General features: G+C 44.9%; 1 protein-coding gene across 4 annotated transcripts in view; it reads right to left on the bottom strand.

Annotated features, from left to right (window-relative positions):
* The window catches only part of STXBP6 (syntaxin binding protein 6), a 266,151-nt gene extending 245,293 nt beyond the window's left edge, over positions 1-20,858 (bottom strand). For 2 of the 4 annotated variants that reach the window (XM_054716494.1, XM_054716495.1), the window contains exon 1: positions 20,098-20,605. The gene's annotated coding sequence lies outside the window, so the exon portion shown is untranslated. The other 2 variants (XM_054716493.1, XM_008152926.3) reach the window with 2 other exon arrangements.
* Positions 20,859-21,060: the final 202 nt, after the last annotated feature.

Below are 21,060 nucleotides of genomic sequence, written 5' to 3' on the forward strand. Positions count from 1 at the left end.
TTTTAATTCAGTGGATTTATGAGAATTACCTTATGAAAATTTTCTGGCACCTTTCAAGACTACTATACACATCCTGATTTCCTATGCAAATGCAGAGTGAAAAACCATGAGTCCAAAGATTCACCCCTCAAAAACACCAAGATGCTAGAGAAAGGACAGTGTGTTTCAACACAAATGTAATCTCCTCCAAATGGGAATTTGGCTGGACCAGACAGAAAATATTGGTACACTTCAAAATTATTTATCCATCCATACAAATAATATTGCCAAATTCAGTAAATATTATTTATAGAGCTATAAACTTTTCTATTAATTTTACAAGACAAATTCATTGCTAGGTTCTCCCCTTGTGCTGAACCAATAAAAACTTTACTTACCATAAAGCAAGGAAACAACTTCCAGAAGAAAATAACTTTAAATGGAAAGTTAAATTTTAAAATAAAAAAAAATCTCAGAAATATGTTAAAGTTCTAGAAAATCACCACAAGCTGAGGAATCAAAAGATCAGAGTTAAGAGTCCTGTGTTTACTACAGTTTCATGGTAGAACTGTACAGCCTCAATTTCCTTATTTGTAAAATGGAATAGATAGAAAGCACACAGAGAGAAGACAAAAGGGTTGACTGTATACCTAAGGCCTTTTCCAACTAAAGAATGAAATAAACAATGGTACCATGCAGTTCCAAGAAAAAGTGGAGAGTGGAAAAAATACAGTGGTAAAGATAGAAAGACATACACTAGTGTTTGGAATGTTTGAAAAGACAGAAAGGGGTGGAAAAAGTAGAGGCTTAAAATATACAACCTAAAGAAAATAGAGGAAAATAGACCAACTAAAGGCAAATCATTTTGAACAGGTTCATCAACTTAGCAAACATATTCTATTCTGTGGAGAAGAACTGTGGAGCACTGGTCCATCCCAATGACAACCACCACACCAGAATTATCCTCTGTCCAGTCTTCAAGAAGGTTGGCAGTGATTATCACCATGATCTTACATGTATCTATACTGAGGAGAAAGATTAAGAAATCATTTGTCCTCCATATACTCTCAGTTCTGGGGTTGTGACTTGCCTTGAGCACCCCAGCACTTGAAATCTAAACCAATCTTAAAACAAACAAACAAAAACTAGATCTGACTTTTACTCATCTCTCTCTCAGTCTTCAGACCACTCAACGGAGTTACATCATCCTAAAACTCACCCACTGACTAATAATTTTACAGAAGGATTGGATATAAAAATAAACACAGGTACTTTTTATCTGTGCATGAACAGCTATCCAAGAGATATGATATTTCAGATACTTCATCCACCAACATTCAACTGTCATCACATGGCTGGGTCCCTCTAAGCAACAGCATCCACTAGTGGTGGGGAGGACTTTAGTGGAAAAGAAAGCACTGATGAATAGATCCCTTCCTGTAAAACCCTCCATAGTTCACAAAGTTATCAAATAAATCCTCACATCTACCCCAAAAGGTTAGTGCTATTAAGCTCACCTTACAGTTCAGTTTAGCATAAATGAAAAAAATATATATTTCCAAGGGCTAAAAAGTTCAAAATTACTAGAAATGCTTCCTGGAAATTGAAGGCATATCTCTACATGGATAAATGCCTTTGGGGCTCTACTCCAACTATGGAACTTTCTCTTGCCCCAATCACACTAAGTGGTACATGAACTGCTGCTTCTCACCAAGCACACATACCATCATTCTGAAGAAATCCTTCCTATTCAAATAATATAGAAAACAAAAACTGAGTACCTACTGTATAGGTTACACTGGAAGGGTTTGAAATTAAATTAGAAAAATATCCTGCTATCAAACAGCCTAGAGTCTACTTGGGAAGATATGACCATATCTACAGAATAGCACTCCCATCATCCAATTATGTAAGCTAGAAACCAAGAAGTAGTCCCTGATACCTCCATCTTTCTCACCCTGTACTTCCAGGCCATCACCACATCCAGTCATATTACGTCTACTTTTCTCAACATCCACCCATCTCTCCATCCTTCCCTGTTATGGTCTTGATCAGGTGATCATCATTTCTTCCTGTCCTACAACAAAAACTTCTATACTGGTCCACCCACATCTCCTCTTTGATCCCTATAATCCATTCATCCCTTTCTTTCTTTCCTACTGCAACTATCTTGTTAATGTTATCACTTCAAACCCATGCTTAGAAGCCCTCATGACTCTTTGGAAAAGACTGTCTCATACCTTTATTCTACACTCTCAGTCACAGGAGCCTTCTGTCCCTTACTCATACTGTGGACTCCTACACCACAGGGATTTTGTACATTCTGTCACCTCTGTAATGTCATCCCCTCCCTCTTTAACTCCTACTCATCCTTCAGATTGCTGCTTGCCATCACGTCCTGAGGAAGGCCACCTTGATTTCCTTAACTAGGCCAAATCCTCTCAAATATTTATCTCTCCCATATACACTTACAACAGTTGTCATTTAACATTTTATTCAAGTATTTTTTGTGTACAGATTTTTTTAATCCGATAAAAGCAAAAACCTTGCCACCTTTTTCTCACCATGCTAATTAGTTACACATAGTAGTCACTTTTTGTTGAATGAATGAAAAGACAGAGATAAGATCAATACAAAGCAAAATGAAGAAGATGCTCTGACAAAGATGCAGGTAAACGACCCCTGCAGGATTTTAAACCAGACCTCTTGCCTTTATAAGGGGTCTTCCCTGCCAATTTCTCCAGGCCTCTTCACCCCAACATAGCACTGTGACAGGGTGCCCATGCGAGGAAGGAAGGGGGGACTATCTGTATCTGTCCCTTCTCTTCTCCAAGCCCAGAGATGAAATAAAAGAGGCGGAAGTGAGGCTCCACACAGGAGGAGCTTGGCCCTGTCTATTTGCCGTCAGCAGAAAGAGGACAAGGAGGGTCTGCTAGAACTCGCAAACCTACTGAAACGACTGTCCCAGGTAAAACTGCTTTTAAGAACCCCCCTGACAAATACCACGTCATCTCTATGGAAGCTTTTTCAGGATGTAGGTCAGCACCCTTAAACGAAGACGACTGTTTCCCTCTCCTTTCAGTGTCATCAGTTGGCTCTCTCCTTCAAATCCATTTCTTCTGGAAATCTGCTACAACTAATTTCCCCACTACTCACCTAAACGGAGCGTATTTAAAATGCAGGGGCTGCCCACAGTGCTGTACTTCTTCTAAGAAATGTCTGATCTTCCCATACTCAGCATCGCAGGAGTAGCCCCAGGGGCTGCCCAGCCCCTTGGTTGCTCACTGCCTCAGTAGAGCATGGTGTGTGGCGGTCAAGGGCGCGACCCAGAGTCAAAATGATGGGCTGTGGACCCCGAGAACAAGAGACAACTAGTGTGCACCTTAATTTCTGTAAAACAGGGAGAATGATAGCACCTAATCAACAGAGTTGGGAGACCCATAAAAAGGTGTTAGCACTGACACACCACATGTGCATAATTAATTTCATATTAAGGAAGCCTCAAGTATTCACTGCAGCGAGCTCCTTATTCTCAATCCAAGAGGCTTATAAAAAATAAAATAAAATAAACTTCATAGGAAACTTCTCAGAAAAAAAAAAAGAACCTTAGACCTTTGTACCTTAAGATAACACAGCGCCCTACAGGGAGACAGTGTTTACTGTAGCTCTGCCAGAGACGCCGTGGGATCATGACCTACATCCTAGTTACACATCCAGGAACTAGTTGCTAGTTACACCCACTCAAAAAATAAGGATGTGGGCGGCCCTGTACTCCTCCTTTCACAATGTATAGCTTGTGTTTACTCAGTGCCCTGTAAAACTCAAAAGACAAAGCACTATTTATAAGTGTCTTTTTTTTTGGAAGGTCGGGGGGAGGCGGGGGGGGGGGGGCGCAGGAGGTGAATTCAGACATCCACCAGCAAAGTCCAAATCTGAGGTGTACAAACCGCACATGTATAAGGTTACTATAATCCTATAACCTGCGGAGAAAACAGGTAAGGTGGCCACATTGGGTATTCAGAGTCTTTGGGGAACATGAGCTGCTCCTTAGTAACACCTGGCTCTTCACTCTGGCTCTAGAACCCTCTATAGGAAAATAAATGTGGTGAGAAAATGAATACCTACCAGGGGAGGTTTTCATTAAAATGTCCTCACATTTAATCTCAAGCGCTTCATGTTATCCAGGGAAAACTGAATATGAATGAAAGAAAATTCTAATCTGTATAGGAAATTATTTGGTTATCTGGTTCCCCACGACCTAGGGCTTTGCCCTGATGACCAACTCCAAAAGTATTACTGTGTAGGATATAAGGTGCTAAGAATAAATACCCACCGAATGAGGCAATCGTGCTACTGTGCTGTCTCAAGAGAAGTCCTGAGGCTTCTTTGCTCTGGCTTTGAGCCCAAAAAAATAGGTTGCAGCTTCTGCTTTCTGTGTACTCAGCTTTTAGACGACATTGCCAATCTCAGTGGAAGAGGGCCAGCTTGTTGTGGCGGGCGGGGGTGGGGGGTGGGGTGGGGGCTGGTCCGTCAGCCAGGAAAGGTGAGAACAAGCCTCTGCAATGGTCAAATGTATTTTGGGGTCTCTCCCAGACTCCACATCTCAGGGGTAGCTGGATGCCCAAGGTCTATCTGAAAGCAATCTGAATGCCCAGGGCATTCTTTTCAAGGATAATTTCTGAAGGTCTGTGTATTAGACACCAGAAAACTAATGGGTAATTTTCTTTTAAGATCATGAATGAATGAATATTGAAAAATTCAGCAATATTCTGGCCCTACTGGTCAGATTTTACACAAGTACCCATCTGGACAGAGACTATTTACCACACAGGATATAGTTTCCAAGAGTGACAATATTCAATACATTTTTTAGAGTATTTCCTGGGTGGCTGCTTGCCAGCCAGAAGGTAAAAGGACAGACAGTGTAAGAAGACCTACAGGTCAGACCATGAGCCCAGGCAGGACACAGAAAGATTAAATTGTTTCCAAACAGTAGGGCCCCAGGACTTGTCTTGGGGAAGAAGGAGTGCACCAAAGCCTGACTCCGAGCTCTCCTCCTGCATCAGAGCTCCAGCGGGTGGAGGGCCACCCAGTTCCTGAGGGTCAACAATAGGGCAGGGTGGAAGCCAGACCTTCACCACCTGCACATGTTTTCTGTCTGCAACTGGTATGTAATTCCTCTAACACTTGTCAGAGGTGAGGAAGGGTGGGGAAAAGGTACTAGTGGCCCTCAGGTAAGAGAGCTAGGTTTCACTCCTAAGTCATGCTTTCTTTCTCTTCCTAAATCTCTCACTTTTCATCTGTAAAGTGGAATACTCACAACAGTAAGTACCTCACCTCCTAGGTTACTGCAAAGATGAAAAGATAATAGAAAAAAAGAAAGGTTTTCATGCAGTGCCTTCTGTCTCCCTGCTAATGTCTTCACACTTCACCCAAGAAAGGAAGGTCCATCCCTTTACCGGCATGCCTAGTAAATAATGTTTTCATTTTTAAGTCATCCATGAAGCACCCTCTTTGTTTACTGCACTGGGTTCTGAGATCTTTTACGTTTCTCAAATACAGGCTTCAAAGTGCATTTTGAAACCAACTAAAAATATCCAGAACAATCTACTCAAAGCAATTCCAAGAATGTTTTCAGCAATACTTTTGGAGTTGGTCTACAATCTTCCAGAGTCACTTCCATAAAAGGCAAGCACATCGGTAGGTTAAATGCTTTTCAGCTTTCAGGTGATCGTACAACTTTACAATCCCCTGGACCACACCCAAGTCTCCTGTCAGAGGGGCTCTCCAGGAATTACGTTTGAGAATGCAATCATATATCACTGACAGCTGACTCTCATCACTATAGATTTCAAAAAATTTTCACAGCCAGCCGGTGGTTGAGTGTCAACCTATGAAGCAGAAATTCACAAGTCCTGGGGCCCTACAGTTCGATTCCCCATCAGGGCACATGCCCAGGTTGCAGGCTTGATCTCCAGTGCGGGGCGTGCAGGAGGCAGATGATCAATTATTCTCTCTCATCATTGATGTTTCTGTTTTTCTCTCCCTCTTCATTCCTTTCTGAAATCAATAAAAATATATTTTAAAAAAACTTTTCATAGATGTTTCCATGAAACTCTCACTCTGTTTTCAAAAGTAAAACAAACAACACAATTGAAAACTAGGCAGGAAACTTGAATAGGCACTTCACAGAAGAGGATATCCAAATGCCAACATACATATGCAAAGATGCTAAGCTTCAAATGGTGATGAGAGATACAAAGTAAAACCACAAGGAAACACCTCTGTACAAACACAGGAATAGCCACAATTTTCACATGATTTAAGCTAAATATGAGCAAGAGTGTGGAGTAATGGCACTCTCAGCCACACCAGATGGGAACATAAACTGGAATGGCCACATTGGAACACTGTGAGGCTGTATCTAGTAAAGCTGAACATATTCACATCGCAGGACGCAACACTTACACCCACATACACACACACCAGAAACATATACCTATGCGAACCAAAAGACATATATACATGTGTGTTCACAGCAGCATCTATACTAATAAAAGGATAATATGCTAATTAGACTGAACATCTTCTGGATGACCTTCCAGATGTCCTTCCAGACAAAGCCATGGTGGCAGGGATGAGGCAGAGGCAGTTAGAGGCAATCAGGCAGGTAGGGGAGAGCAGTTAGGAGGATCAGGCCAGCAGGGGAGACCAGTTAGGGGGATCAGGCTGGCAGGGGAGAGCAGTTAGGGAGATCAGGCCGGCAGGCAGGTCAGCAGTTAGGAGCCAGCAGTCCCAAGGGGTCCCAGATTGGAGAGGGAGCAGGCTGGCTAAGGGACCCCCCACACACACCCCGTGCACGAATTTTGTGCACCGGGCCTCTAGTTATTCATAAAAGCCAAAAGCTGGAAACAACTCAAATGGCCCTAACCAGTAATTTGGTATGTTTATACCAGTGATGGTGAACCTATGACACACATGTCAGCACTGACACGCATAGCCATTTCTGATGACATGCGGCCGCATGCCAAGGATGAAACATTTGCTGCTCTTGAGGATAAAACATTTGCGACTAGAGTCTTGGAGTTAGTTTTTTCCTCAAAGTGACACACTACCTGAGTTATGCTCAGTTTTTTGGCGAAGTTTGGCACACCAAGCTCAAAAGGTTGCCCATCACTGGTTTATACAATGGAATAGAATCCAGCTACTACTGCTTACACACTCACAATATAGAGAGAAAGTCGTTAGAGATAAAAGAATACAAAAGCATGAGTGTGATTTTATAAAACTTAGAAATAGGCAAGTGACCTTTAGTGCTAGAAGTCAGGACATGTAGCTACCATGGAGAAGGAAGCAACTGAAGGGGCAGGCCCAAGGGGAGATTCTGGGGTGCTGGCAGCTCTCTTTCATCATCTGTGTTAATAGGTGTGTTCATGGAATGGAAATTCACTCAAATGTACACATGTAATTTGTGTTTCTGTATGTATGTTAAACTTAGAAAACATCATCCTATCTAATAAAAGAGTAATATGCAAATTGACCATCACTCCAACACACAAGATGGCTGCCCCCATGTGGTCAAAGATGGCTGCTCCCATGTGGACACAAGATGTCCGCCACAAGATGGCCAGCAGGGGAGGGCAGTTGGGAGGGACCAGGCCTGCAAGGGAGGGCAGTTGTGGCCAATCAGGCTAGCAGGGGAGGGCAGTTGAGAGGGACCAGGCCTGCAAGGGAGGGCAGTTGGGGGAGATCAAGCCTGCAGGGGGAGGGCAGTTAGGGGTGATCAGGCCAGCAGAGGAGGGAAGTTGGGGGCAACCAGGCCTGCAGGGAAGGGTAGTTGGGGGGGGACCCAGGCCTTCAGGGGAGGGCAGTTAGGGGCAAACAGGCTGGCAGGGGAGGGCAGTTAGGGGCAAACAGGCTGGCAGGGGAGCAGTTAGACATCAATCAGGCTGGCAGGGGAGCGGTTAGGGGGTGATCAGGCTGGCAGGCAGAAACGGTTAGGGGCAATCAGGAAGGCAGGCAGGCGAGCAGTTGGGAGCCAGCAGTCCTGGATTGTGAGAGAGATGTCAGACTGCCCGTTTAGGCCCAATCCTACCAGGATCAGGCCAGCAGGGGAGAGTAGTTAGGAAGATCAGGCTGGCAGGGGAGAGCAGTTAGGGGTATCAGGCCTGCTGCCCGTTTAGGCCCAATCCTACCGGGATTGAGCCTAAACAGGCAGTCGGACATCCCTTGAGGGGTCCCAGATTGGAGAGGGTGCAGAATGGGCTGAGGGACACACACCCCGTGCACGAATTTCATGCACCGGCCTCTAGTCCTATATAATAAAAGGCTAATATGCAAATAGACCAAATGGTGGATTGACTGGTCGCTATGATGCACACTGACCACCAGGGGGCAGAAGCTCAATGCAGGAGCTTCCCCCTGGTGGTCAGTGTGCTCCCACAGGGGGAATGCTGCTCAGCGAGAAGCCGGGCTCACAGCTGGCAAGCACAGGAGCAGTGCCAGGAGCCTCTCCGGCCTCTGCAGCAGTGTTAAGGCTGTCCAACTGCTGGACATCCCCTGAGGGCTCCCAGACTACGAGAGGGCACAGGTCAGGCTGAGGGACCCCCCCAAGTGCATGAATTTCGTGCACGGGCCTCTAGTTTTTTACAAAAGCAAATCTAGATGACTTGTCCTGTGCAAAGCCAAACAGGGCAAACCAATTCAAATGCCCATTGGATAAATGTATTTAAGCAGCCAGGCCTAGTATAAAGAACAAGGGACACTAGGTCATGCTCTCTCACCCATGCTTGCCCCCTACTCTGTCCCTTGCAAGCCCATGATTTTCACAGAGTGAGACGCTATACTACTCCCATGTATAAAAAATAGCTGAATAATTATGAGATGCAATCTCGCTCAAATGGGATAAAATGACAGCATTCTGTAGACCACCAATTGGTATTCCAATATTGGTTCCTAGGACATTATTTCATACCCTAGCACCGTGGTTGGCAAACTGCTGCTTGCGAGCCACATGCGGCTCTTTGGCCCCTTGAGTGCGGCTCTTCCACAAAATACCACCGCCTGGGCGAGTCTATTTTGAAGAAGTGGCATTAGAAGAAGTTTAAGTTTAAAAAAATTGGCTCTCAAAAGAAATTTCAAGCGTTGTACTGTTGATATTTGGCTCTGTTGACTAATGAGTTTGCCGACCACTGCCTAGCAGATGGAGTTGAGAAGCAGGGAGAACCTAAGGAGACTTATGGAGATTGTGAAGAGCTTTAAAAAGTTAGCTCCAAGAGTTTTAGGGTCCAGTAGCATAGGTTCTTTATAAAATTGCAACTCAAACAGGAGTTTTATACTTTTCATTCTCACAGCTATATCACTAGAGCTGCTCTGTAATAAACTTTCCATCATAAATAGAATGCTTTTCAGCTCACATTTGGAAATAATACTCTTCATTTTGAAAGCATCACATTTCCTTTACCTTTACTCTCAGTTTCACTTTCATTCTGCTTTAAGCTTCTCCCTGTCTTTGTGCAACTTGCAATCCCTCAGTATGTATCTCTCGAGGTATCTTTCTTAAGTGTGACTCTGGGTCCCAAGTTAGGGATTAGGCCTGTTCAGGCAAGACAGTGCTTGGAGTAATAGGTGTGACCTTGCACAGACTCAGGGCTCCTTCAGAGCTCTGGGCCCAGCACCAGCAACCTCATCATTCCTTGAAGCAGAATAAAATGCAGAATCTCAGGCCCCACCTCAGACCCAATGAATAAGAATCTGTGTCTCAACAGGATGCCCAGGTGACTCATGTGTACATGAAGTGACACAGCCTGTCACCTGGCAAACTCAGAGGCCCAGGGCCAGAGGGAACAGCCTTACCCAGTGTTCATTCTAAACAGCCTCTGTGGCCTTGGCTGGATAGCTCAATTGGTTAGAGCATCGTCCCCAAGCGCCAAGGTTGTGGGGTTCGATGGTTCGATCTCTGTCAGGGTACATACAAGAAGCACATTTAATATCTTAATTAATAAAGAAACTTAAAAAAAAATAAGCAGCAAGAAGAACCTTAAAAAAAAAAAAAGAAGCAACCAATGAATGCACAAATAAGTGGAACAACAAGTCCATGTGTCTCTCTTTCTAAGTCAACAAATTAAAAAGTTAAATAAATAAATAGCCCCTGTGTGAATGGCCTGTCTCACTCCTAGTCTGGGCCCATATGAATGAGCTATGATGCTCCACATATTACTCGATTTTTCCAAACTCAGAGTCATGTTTTTCTGGAACTTGGAAGTGGGCAGAATGGAGGCAGAGGACAAAAGAGGTGAAAAGAAGGGAAGGTGGAAAGGCATGTCTGATCCCATTTCTCCATAACTCAGGAAACCCAGTGGGAGGAAAGCAAAGGTAACATGTGAGAGCCGGAGCAGGAGGAAAGGGAGTCTACTAGAGCTCAGCCAACCTTGTTGAGAGCAGGAACCTTGAAACCACACCCGGTACAACTCCCAGCTACATGGTAGCTGCAGGACCTTGGACACTTCACTTGACCTTCCTTTGCCTCAGTTTTTTCAACTGTCAAAGAGGGGTAAGTAGCCGAAACCGGTTTGGCTCAGTGGATGGAGCGTTGGCCTGCGGACTCAAGGGTCCTGGGTTCGATTCCGGTCAAGGGCATGTACATTGGTTGCGGGCACATCCCCAGTGGGGGGTGTGCAGGAGGCAGCTGGTCGATGTTTCTCTCTCATCGATGTTTCTAGCTCTCTATCCCTCTCTCTTCCTCTCTGTGAAAAATCAATAAAATATATTTTAAAAAAAATAAAATAAAAAAAAAGAGGGGTAAGTAATAGTACCTACTTCTGACAGCTGTGGATAAAAGGGATCAGCATTTGTAAGGTGCTTAGAACGATGTGCTATGTTAGCACATAATAACCTCTAGGGAAATGTTAAATAATGAAAATAATGTATAATATGCTGACAGAAAAATTCATAGACTAGACAGTGGAGGAGAATCCCAGAAGAAGTAGCTATCCAGCCCAACATATTTTTATTGGTTCTCTCCAGGCATGCTAGGCCACAAAAATGAATATCCCTACCTCTGCAGAAATTCAGTTTAGTTGGGTTTGAGAGCAAGGGCTGTTCATAAACAAGGTCCCTGAATTTAAGATTCCCTGTTCAGTTTTTAAAGATGACCATTAAGTAGACCAGGGGGTGTATAGTTGGCAATGTCAGAAAACAAATGTGATTAATAAGAAAAAGTCTAAATTTTCCAGAGGGGAAATTGGGAAACATGTCTATTTTTTTAGGGCTGGGGTCTTTATAAAAGCACGAAATTTTAACCATTGAGCTAGTTTGGTTTTTTAAACTATTACAGTTGCATGAGGATTTCATTTGAAAGGACTTACCTCAGGTACACCCAGCTTTTCCACCCCGCTCCTTCTCAGCAGCAGGGCAGCTTCCTTACTGCTACCTTAATGACAAGGTAGATTCTATTCTTCAGGAATAATAGTAACTTCTAGACGAATAGCTATTGTTGGCTTTCACCTTAGACTGTGTGAGGCAACATATTCCTAGGCAGTCTCAAAACAAACAGCTCCCTGAGGCATAACCTCTCGGACCGCAGTTAGGTACCAGCAGTGGCTATGAAAGTTGACGATATTACAGCACACACATTTACTCACCTCTGAAATCAGATCATTTCCACTTCCACATGACACCCCTAACCTCCTCCACCTTCCAGAAGGACAGCAAGTGCCAGCCAGGCCTAGAGAGTTAGGCTTCCACCCCCAATACCTTATCTTTGATTATTTGATGTTGGTGCAGCATACGTTTAAACACTCAGGTCTGGCACCTTAACAAAGTGACTCCTCTTGTTTCTTTCAAAGTCATCAGTCATTAAAGGCCCACCCCTGTCAACCCACAAGACATGGTTAAACAGGAAGGTGAAACAGGACTTCACAAGGTCCAATCACCATCCTTAGGAAAGCAATGTCTTTCAGGCTGTGAGGACTGGAAACGAGTTTGGTTTCTTGCACTTGTGGTTTTGTTAAAATCTTAAACGTTATGTTGTGTCTTTTTTTCCCCTAGAAGAAAGTGAAAAGGATCCCTCAATTTACTTGAAATATAAACATAATCTCTTATTTCCTCCCACTTCAAATGAGGAAAAAGGAAATAGAAACAGAACAAAAGTTAACAAGACACAACTCACCTTGTGTAACCCTATGAGGATATAAGTACCTCCACCAGCACTGTGGGGTGATGGAGCAGACTTTACAGAGACTGCATGCTCTGAGAGTTCACAATGCCCTCACTAATGCAACTCATTTGAGCCCCAACCCCAGGAAGCAGCCCAGCAGGGACAAAAGAAACTTGAGGCTGAGGGCAAGCTACACAGGCTCCAGGTGGGAGAATTAGTCAGTGCCACAATTTACCGATTTACCGTAGTTCCCAGTTCTTCCTGTAGCTGTTCCCCATTAACCTAATTCAATTTAACCTATCCAAAGTTAGGAAGGTAAACTAATGAAATACCCAGATTTCCTGAAGTCCACAATGAAGCAAATATTTTCAACCTCATCACCAGAAAGTTACCCCATGTAGCTCATGAAACTCAATGTTTTGCATTTGAGCTTCCTTTACTTCCTCCAGGAGAGAAAAGTCCGTGAGGAGGGGAGGCAGCGAGGCAAGGATGGGCAGAGTCCACCCCACCAAGGAAGTGTAGCAACAAGTGAGCAGCTCAGAGATGACCTAGTGGTCAAACAGACACCAACTTCATGAAAGCAAAGATTAAAAATTATCCAGCCTCTGCTAAGACTAGCACAGTGATTTTATTAAAACTATGCCAGCCCAGCTGGTGTAGCTCAGTGGTTGAGTTCTGACCTATGAACCAGGAGGTCACGGTTCAATTCCTGATCAGGGCACATGCCTGGGTAGCAGCAGGCTCGATGCCCGGTTGGGGGGTGCAAGAGGCAGTCAGTCAATGAGTCCCTCTCATCATTGATGTTTCTATCTCTCTCTCCCTCTCCCTTTCTCTCTGAAAACAATAAAAATATTTTTAAAACAAATAAACAAAAAAAGAAAACTATTCTAATCTGTGAACCAATAAGCAAATTAATATTGTCCAGAGGACTAGGATTCATATCCCACTTCCCCTACATCCTCTCCTCTCTCCCACCCCCTCCACACAAATAGAAAACCTCTTCAAAACCCGCGGCTTTCTTTTATATATTTTTTTCTTGGTCTTTACCTTGGAATTTGTAACCCTTGTAAAAGGAAAAAATCAAATAATACCTAACATTCCAGGTGCATCATGTTAGACACTTGTCTAAGAGCTAGATCTTACTCTGATCTTGCAGGTAACGAAAACTGTGGCTCAGATGTCACTTACCTTGCCCAAGTTTCCACAGAAAATGAGTGGTGTAGTGACCTTTCACATTCAGCTCTATCCCACTCCAAAGCCATCTTCCCTATACTGTGTCAGCTAATATTCAGAGTGATCCATGGATCAGCAGCATCCACATCAATGGGAGCTTGTTATAGCTGCAGAATCTCAAGCCTCAACCCAGGGCTACTGAATCAGCACTTTTAACAAGCTTTCCAGGTGCTTCCTGTCCATGAGTTAGAGAAGCACAGCTACAATACACTGCTAAAGACAGAAGAAATATCTTACCGAGGGGACAGGACCTCAACTTGGTGGTATTAAACCTCATGTAGTATCATGACTCTTGGACCCAAACACGCTGATGCTTGTATAATGCCAAGTGCCATGTGAACCCTGTTTAAAACAGATTTTTTTTTTAAAGGCCTTAACAGAGTTCCATAAACAAATTAGAAGATGACACTAAAATGTCTACCACAGTCAAATCTTAAGAGAGAAGCTAAACAGAAGTTGCCCAGTCAGCACTGCCTAATGCCCTCGGGTGGAACACCACGGATGCCTAAATATGGAATTCGTGTCCAGAGGGTAGTCCAGAAACACATGCTGATCTGAAGATCACAGGCATTTGCCATGAAAACTATCCCACTGACTGTTAAAGCAACTTGGCACAAAACACTTTTAATTCAGGGGAAGGATTTTTGAACGAAAGGGTAATAGGAAAATCCTAAGGGATCCAACAGCAAACAAGGAGAAAGAAATTACCTAGGTATTTTGTTCCCAAGAGCAGAAAATTTGGCCTGAAATTGATACCCTAACTCCTGGATCTCTCTCACCACTTTTTTCTTGTTAGTCTCCTCTTGCCCCAGCCACAATGGCCTTTTTTATTTGTTGTTGTTGTTTTAATTGAGATATTCACATACCATTCAATTCACCCTTTGAAAGTGTACAATTCAGTAGTTTTTGAAAAATATTTTTATTGATATATATAGAGAGAGAGAAGGGAGGGGGAGAGAGAGAGAAACATTGGTATGAGTTGAGAGTGAAACAGATCGGCTACCTCCTGCAAGCCCTCTACTGGGGATCGAGTCTACAACCCTGGCATTTTCCCTGGCCAGGAATTGAACCAGCAAAATTTTGGTGCATGGAATTATGGAGCCATACTGGCCAGGCTACAGTTCAGGTGTTTTCACTGTATTCACAAAGTTGTGCAACCATCACCACTATTTAATTCCAGAATATTTTACCACTCTGAAAAAGAAACCACATACCCATTAATAGTCACTGCCATTCCTTCCTCTCCCCAGCCCCTGGCAACTACTAATGCAATTTTTATCACCATGGATTTGCCTATTCTGGACCCTTCATAATGGAATTACATAATATGTGGCCTTTGTATCTGGCTTTATTAATATAGTATGTTTCCAAGGCATTATATGGATATACCATATTTTGTTTATCCATTCATCAGCAGGTGGAAATGTGGGTTATTTCCACTTTGGGGCTGTTATAAATAATGCTATTTATGAACATTTATGTGCAAGTGTTTGCATGAACATATGTCCTCTGTTTTCTTGGGTGTATACCAAGGAGTAGAATTGGTCATGAGATACCTCTATGCTTAACATTTTGAGGAACTACTATTTTACAAAGTGGCTGTAAAATTTTACATGCCCACCTACAATGAAATATATGAAAATTCTGATTTCTTCACACCCGCACCGACACATGTTATTATATCTTTTTTTATTACAGCCACCATGATGAGTGTGAAGTGTTATTTCACTGTATTTGTATTTCCCTAATAACTAATTTGTATTTCCCTAATAACTAATGATGTTGAGCATCTTTTCATGCGTTTATTGGCCATTTGTATATCTTCTTGGAATCGGTATCTATTTAAATCCTAAGCCCATTTTAAATTGGGTTATTTCCTTATTTATTGTTGAGTTGTAAAAGTTCTTTGTTCTTGCTATTTTTTAATTTTTAATTAGAGAGAGAGAGAGAGCAAGAGAAAGGAAGAGAGAGAGAGAGAGAAGAGGAGGAGGAGGAAGAAGAGGAGGAGGAGGAGGAAGAAAAGGAGGAGGAAGAGGAGGAGGAGGAGGAGGAGGAGGAGGAGGAGGAGGAGGAGGAGGAGGAGGAGGAGGAGGAGGGGAGGAGAGGAGGAAGGAGAGGGAGAGAGAGAAACATCAATTGATTGTCTTCCACACACACCTGGATCAAGCCTGCAACCTAGATATGTGCCCTGAGTGGAAATGGAACTGGCAACCTTTCAGTGTCTGGGGCAACACTCAACAAACTGAGCCACACCAGCAGGGCTTCTTGCTATTTTTTTGAAACTCCAGTTAAGACCCTTCTTTGTGGGGGGGTCTTCCAAAACACCCTTTTCCCAAATATCCAAAATTCTTCCACTGGACCAGATTCCTCTGTACCTGGAACTACTATCCTCTAAAGGACTAAGAATAAGTTCTTTCCTCATTTCTTTCTCATGCATCCCTCCTTGTTTTCAACCTGAGTGTTGTGCCTCCCCTGCTGTTTATCCACAACTAGCTCTCCTGTGGTCACTGGAACTCATCTGCTCCTTCAGTGAATTTACAAAAGCAAGAAAAGACCTGAACAATAAATAGGATCTTAGACCACCACAGATTCACAGGGTCTCACTCTGTGCTAGGCATGGTCCTTGTCTTATGCGCTCTGCAATGTATTTATATGCAGACACAAGTACAGGTCTTCACATTCTTGCTCCATTATACCACCAAACTGAAACACCCCTTTTCCTCTACAAAAGTGCCAGCCATCATTTCCAACGTTTTCTTACGCTAGCCCCTCCATGGAGACGTTCTTAGCCACCACAGCTTCAAGTGTTTTCTCTCCACTCTGAAATCAAAAACAGCAAACACCTGGAGAGTTCACTAATCAATTAATATCCATATTTAACAAATGCCCTTTACTTTAATGACATATTAGGTAAAATTTCCCCATCCACAGATGCTATTAAACCACTTGCTAGAATTGCTGGAATGTGCCAGTTCAGTAATGGAGTCCTAGAAATTACACACAAATCCTCAAAATGTTCTGGGAAACGTTTAATTAAATAAATACAACCAAGTTTTTTTGTTGCTGACACTGTTGACTGCAGTACTTCTCAGGGTCTTTGATGTGATGGTGCACATGTGGAGAATCTCTAAGGGAAGAAAAAACAAGGGGCACTGCTTCCAGATTGATTTGCCCTTTACAAGAGCACACCTATTAACATCCACCCCAACATCATTCTTCCCACATAGTCTGGGAACTGCTGAGCTCATTCAAATGCTGCTCAATTCTATCAGTTGGAAAGCACTGAGTAGAAACCATATTTTCTACTGGGGTAAAGAACCAAATTTGCTTTGTTTTAGAATGCCAAAAATTGGAAGTCAGTCTATTAACGAGCCAAGTTATGGAAAAAGGAAAAAGAAACCATACATTGTGTGTTCATCATTTTAAGAGCCATCTGGATTTCTGAAGTTGGAAAATGATGAAGTGTGAAAAAAATGTATATTAGAATTGAGCAAGTACAATATAACCCAAGTTTCAGTTAAAAAGCACCCTCTAGGAAGGCTGGAACCGTGTTCCAGGAATGGGCCTTGAATCTCTATGACCCTGTAACAACAGCTCTGATGACCAAAGAGAAATAAAGTATCATAATGACTGGCTCAAAACAGATTTATCCAAGGGAGCAAAGATATAATATGCTAAGAACAGGGAACAGCAGTGATAAGGAAAGAAGCTTTCCCGACACTGGAAAAAATCCTAGTGGTGGAAAGTAGGCGTGGCACCCAAAATATAAACATCAAGTTATGGGAAAGAATTTTAAAACAGAAATGTTCCCTACTTATGTTAAATGCCAAAACCATTTAAATTAGCTAGTAAAGCTTAAAAATTACAACCTGAATATTGTTTCTTCACTGACTGCTGATTATAGGCAGGAAGACAGGCATGGGTCTTGCAGTTTTATCTACTTTAACACTAAGTGCTACACTTGAGTTTCTTAATAGGTTTCTGCTTTACTGACAGGTTTTCCTAGTTGCTAGTCATTTTAAAACCATAACAAAGAACAAATGGAAAGCTGAGATAAAGCATGATGGCCAGGTGGCACTTCATTTGGCACAGCAACACGAGGCTAGTTTAAATGTTGACCCCCCTTCTTACACCTAGTCCGTGTGGGTGCTACATAAACCTATTCCTGCTTTAGGATGTCATCTCGGGAACCCTCCTGACTCAAGCAGGATCCAAGCCTCTCTGATACAAAGTAGCTAAAAATCATTGCCACAATCTAGGCCACCGTAAGTCATAGCTCCCAGCCCAGGATCATCGCTTAAAGGGACAAGGAGAGAAGCTTAAGATTGGGCTGTGCCCCCAAAGTGCTTGCTTATAAGCTAAATCACACCCAGCAGCACTGATGCTGTACAGTTGCCCCTGATATTTGGCCTTCCTCCCCCTTGGAGAGTGAGAGAGCATCTCAGTTACTACCAGAAGGAATGGAAGGCCTTCCCCAGATGTGACCACCATAGGACATCAGTCATGGGGTGTACAACACCTGCTCCAAGGCCTGGGTAAGCTGCCCATTCAGAGAAGACACCACACTGCAATTCTTTTTAAACTTGCTCATAAGTTCTCCAAATTTAAGGCTCAAGCTGCCAGAACTTTATGCAACCTCCTCTTTCCAAATGCCTGAGATTCCCAAAGAAAGGAAATGGAGTAGTTGTTGGATTTATCAATAACAGGATCACCAACCTCAGTCTACCAAAGAATGAACTAGGAACCAAGGACTAAATACTTTACAGTACAAAAAGGAGGAGAGATCCTATCTTTGTGTGTGTGTATATGTGTGTGTGTGTGTGTGTGTGTGTGTGTGTGTGAAAAATAATTCATTTGAAGAGCAATCGGAATGATTCAAACAGGACAGAGGTAATAGGCACAGGTACTGGAAATACAAAATGGTTTAGACAAGTTCCTGAAACACTGTCTCTCTAGGTGAGATATTAAAACAAGGACATTCCAGAACAAACCTCATTTCATCCAGAACAAAACTCCCTCTCACCTCCTAGGTCAATGGTTCTATAGGTGTACTCTAGGTGACTCTGATGCTCATGTTTGAGAACTACTGCCCTAGGATTGGGGAAGATGCAGAGGGTGGGGGGGTCAGGAGCCTGATGAAACCCTTACTAAGTGTGTCAGAGACAATCTCACCTGTTCTTGCCTCTGCTCAGCATTGCTTAACCTCACAGACTGATTTCCCCAACGAGGAGTTGAGTCCTTAGTTCAAGGTCACTGTTAAAGGTCAAGCCAGAGCTCTAGCCTAGAGTCTGCTGACTTGCTCATCAACTTTGGATCTGAAACCAGGGCCCAGGACTCTGAACATTGACAGGTGATCCCACCCTGTCTCCTCATCTACACCATGCTTCCACCAGATACTAGTAAATATGTGGACTGGGGCATCAAAAAAGATGGATTTACGGGAAGAGAAAAAAGAAGATAAATAGCTACTCCAAAAGACCCTAGCAATTAAATCTCTTGGTAAGGAGTGGGCAGAGGGGAGAAGACTTAGATGTCTTGTTATAATTAAAAGAAGTGGTTCGTTTAAAAAAAAAAAAAAGAAAGAAAGGAAAGAAGAAAGAAACTGAGTAAAAGGCACAAACACAGTAAGACATGAATAGTGCTTTGAGGTTTTCTGAGCACTTTTCACTTCCATTATCTCGCCCAAGTCTCCTGCAATGAAAGGAGATAAGGTCACTATGTCCCCGTTTGACAGAAGAGAAAACTGAAGTCTAGAGTGGCTAAGTTTGCCAGCACAGTCATGCCCTGTAAAGCCACAGCCTGACATCTGGTCTCTCTGGCTCTATACCATATGTACCCACACCAGGGATTCCCACATCAGAAAATGTGCGCCAGAGCAAATTACCCCTAGGAAAAACACACAGGAAAACAGGTAGCACCCATGGGGAGCCCCTAAAACATGGTACTTAAGCAATGTGTGGGTGCCCCTTTAAGAAATTAACACACAAACCCAACAGCCAAGGTGTTCAGCCAAAAAAGAGAGGCATATTTCTAGCCTGCATAATCATTTCTGGACCAATTCCCACTAGCAGCCTCAGAGGCGGGCGCACAGGGCTCACTGCCTGGTTGAAGCTCCTCCACCCCCGCCCCCAAGGGTTATGACAGCACAGCTCTGACTCGCGTGCAGGCAAAACCCCAAAACTCAAAACAAGAAGTGAAAAAAGTGGAGCCAAGAGAAACCATCAGCATCCTCCACACCCTCACAATCCACACAATGCCATTTCCAGGGTCCTGGAGTCGCCCGAGCACGATCTTAGGAGATCAGTGGGATGAAGTGGACGTTCCTGTGGGCCCACCTTCGCTGTTACCTCCCACCCAGCCCCTGAGGAAGAGTAATAGGAAGGGGGCAGGATTTCTTAGACTTGGGGCCCGGGCCCAAGGCAGATACAACCCAGGGGTATGTCCACCCAAACTCTCCACCTCTTCCTCCAGGTCTTGTCTCTGCGAAGATGAAAGGGGGAGGGAGGAGGGGATGGTAGGGTGCTGTAAAACTAGGAAAGGGCTGGAGGAAAACTTAGGCTGGCCACCTCCCCCAGCCACGTTGCCCCACCGTGTGTGTGAGGCTCCATTCCGGCCACCTCAAGGGCTAACAAGGAACCCGGCGCCCTTGGCTACTTCTGAGGTTGGGGAAGGGGCATCGCCCTGGTAAGCGCCCTAGAGGCAGGGAGCCGTGCCGCCCGGGAGCCTACCTCAGTTTTGGCAAGAATGGTTTTCCTAGACGACGCCAGGGAAGCGAAGATCTGGGTGTTTCGTAGATTTCAGCCGGGGTTGGAGGAGCTCTGCCCAGGGGCGCCGCGACCCACTCAGCTCCTCCACTCCGGAGGCTTCGGGCGGCACTCTCAGGACCATCGTACCGCGGGCACGGTGAGGACATAAGGGCTCCATCCTCAACTTTCTCGGAGGAAACTGCTCCGCTTCGTGATTTGCTCAACCCTGCCCGCGCACCGGGTACCAGGTTTGGGGGGAACCAGGGACCCGAATCGCTCTCGGCGCGCACTCAGCAGCTGCGCGCAGCCCCTCTATCCCGCCGCCCGCCAACTTGAAAGCATATATCTGTGCGCCTGCCTACACCTCCCGCCCCGCAGCGGGGTCCCTGCCCCAGCCTCCCTCATCGGACCGAGCGCCGGGAGCCCCGATCGCTGCGGCTGCGGCAGCCGCATCCCCCCTGGCCTGGCCTCTGCCTCGCCCGCCCGCTCCCCACGCCCTGGCCCTACCGTGCAGTCTGGCTCGTGCCCCGGCAGTGCCAGTGCGAGGCACGCGTCCCAGCCGGCGAGGCTCCTCCCCGGAGGCTGCCCCGCACGGGGCTCCGGGCTCCGGACAAGGCTTTGCGGGTCGGTTGCTGGCTGGCCGCCTCTCGCGGCTCGCGCGCCAGCTTCGGCTGCCGCGCGCGAAGAGGGAGGAGTGGGAGGGAAACTCCCGGCAACTCCAACTCCAGGCGCCCGAGCTCCAGCTGCAGCCGCGCGCCCGCCCGCCCGCCGCCGAGTGCGAGCGCCTGCGAAGCAAACCTGCCCCCGCGGCCGCCTCTGAGCATGCCCAGTGCCGCCCGGGCGAGCCGCGCTCCCGGCCCGGGGCAGAGAGCTGCGGCTGCGGGCCGGGGACCCGCCTCCAGGCTCCAAAGCCCAGGTGGTGGGGGACCCCGGGAAGGCCCTAGG

Source organism: Eptesicus fuscus, chromosome 5, assembly GCF_027574615.1.
Source record: "Eptesicus fuscus isolate TK198812 chromosome 5, DD_ASM_mEF_20220401, whole genome shotgun sequence".
Taxonomy (NCBI): domain Eukaryota; kingdom Metazoa; phylum Chordata; class Mammalia; order Chiroptera; family Vespertilionidae; genus Eptesicus; species Eptesicus fuscus.